The 2,129-nt window shown below is 33.6% G+C and overlaps 1 long non-coding RNA gene across 1 annotated transcript; it reads left to right on the top strand.

Annotated features, from left to right (window-relative positions):
- The first annotated feature begins 448 nt into the window (after positions 1-448).
- LOC112173881 lies at positions 449-1,802 on the top strand. Its single transcript, XR_002925756.2, has 2 exons — positions 449-754; positions 1,302-1,802. It is a non-coding gene; the product is annotated as an uncharacterized LOC112173881 (long non-coding RNA).
- The last annotated feature ends 327 nt before the right edge of the window (positions 1,803-2,129 follow it).

Genomic DNA, 2,129 nt, shown 5'->3' with positions numbered 1-2,129 from the left:
ACTGCGATTTATAATTATAAACACGAACGGTTTAGGTTGGACATATTCGGTTAATTCATTTGAGTAGACCAATTCCCATTTATTTTTATAAAGAGTTGGTTATTGGAGAGAAAATAAAAAGGGAGAGAGAAAAGTGGGTTGTGGGTACTTTTTTATAAATTTTTTATAATAAAAATATATTTTGTAAATGTCTTAATTATCCTTGTGATTTAATTAATTCTCAAAGTTTATTAATCTTCAAGGGTCAATTTTGTCAAAATTTTAGATTTTGGTTAACGAAACTTCTTCTCTTAATAATAATATAGATATATATATAAGGGGCCTTCTAATGAGGAATCTCTAGTTTTTGCCAATTTGAGGGACACAATCACAGCCGTTGGATCGATATGTTTTAATGAGTTTGGACTGCTGAGATTAAGTCAAGTTATTTACCCTTTTCTAAGCCTCAAACCCCGAATTCCTATTCTCTCTGATTCTTTCCGGAGCGTATCGACAGCGCTCAGAGAATTTACCCGACCAATTCGCATCTCAAGCACCATCTATTTCTTCAAGTGGGTTTTCTCTCTTTGTAGTGAGTATATGATTTCTTGAGGGAAATAGTCCACTCTTGCCTCAGTCTGCAATTCAATTGTAGCAATTTCTCGGGTCATTCATGGCGGAACAAACTTTAGAGACAAGGCATGGATTGAGAGGGATGTACTGTCGCGAGTCTTCGGCATGTCAATGGAGGCGACGGGGTGCAAAGACTTAATAGGTAATCTAATTTCATGAGGGATCCCGTATGTGCTTGGATTTCTATATAATTAATAGTATCGGGGTTGGATTATTGGAATCTGAATTGGCGATCTTGTTTCGTAGAATCAAGGTCTTCGAACCATGTCCATCTTAATTATCGACTTAATCTGTTAAAATAGTGGTATATAATCGATCTAGCCGTGTAATATGTTAATTAAGTTCTGATTATACACCATTAATTTCCTGGGAATTCATTGTTGATGCACTATCACTGATTTTGCTTTTTCAATTTTTATATACATTCAAGTTTATAGACTTTCTTTCAGGTGAGGAATGTAGGTGCTTAATTTGATCAACTCCAAGTAGCTTTAGACCATTTAGTATATTTTCTTTATTAAATCCCAGTCTTTTCTTTGTTTGAAGTAATTTATGTCTATTTTTAGGTTGATCATGAGTAAATTAATGTTGCCAAGTTATCTGCAGGCTTTTTTTAAAGATGATAAATTTTTGAGACACCAACTTTAATTGGAAATTTGCCATTTCCTTTTTATGATATGTGTATGCAGAGGTCATGTTGATAATACACGAAGCTTATGTTGTGTGTAGACAGAGAATAAAGCGAATGAAGTATCTGATAGGACAAGGAATGGCAGATCATAATATTGGCTTATAGACATGATCAATTCCATACGATGGGATACCATGATGGTCTACTGTTTCAGCAATTTCAGATTCTTTCATTTACGTTTATGAGTCGTTGAGTTTTATCAATCCCAGTTGAAGTTATATATCCCTACATCTGTTTGATTTTACTGAGAATGCAAATGCAGGTTCCTTCTCAGTTCTCACTGATGCAAAGTCACAAGTCTAGCATTGATGTTGATTATATATATGATCTTGTAGATGCCGATTGACTAGTTGTAGATTACAATTTGTTGTAGTCTTGCAGATACTTTTGAGGCATTTTTTTCTTTAGCCAAAATGAGACAAAGGTAACAGCTGTACTGTTGTAGCTGCAGATCAATGATCAAAGTTGTTTTCTTAAATGTCAGTGTTATTTTTTTTTATTCTATTCTGGCATGCTAATTTTCGTAGAGACAATATTTTAATTCTTGTGCTTATATCAATTCCATTTGCTATTGATATCTACTGACATGGTAGTATAGTAGTAGCAAATGGAATTCCACTAATTAAAATGGAATCAAAGTTGCTTCAAAAGGTTCTTCAAATTTAGAAAACTACACAAAATTCCAGATAATTTGGTTCAGAAGAGTTCTACATAATGAAAGACAACAAGGTTGTTTCCGCGTCCAAAACTAGACAGACACAACATATAGAGATTCAAAACAATCATCTTTCCTTCAAGAATAAACATAAATGATGTCTGCTCCACA

The sequence above is a fragment of the Rosa chinensis genome, chromosome 6 (genome assembly GCF_002994745.2).
Source record: "Rosa chinensis cultivar Old Blush chromosome 6, RchiOBHm-V2, whole genome shotgun sequence".
Lineage (NCBI taxonomy): Eukaryota > Viridiplantae > Streptophyta > Magnoliopsida > Rosales > Rosaceae > Rosa > Rosa chinensis.
This window is presented reverse-complemented; position numbering and strand designations above follow the sequence as displayed.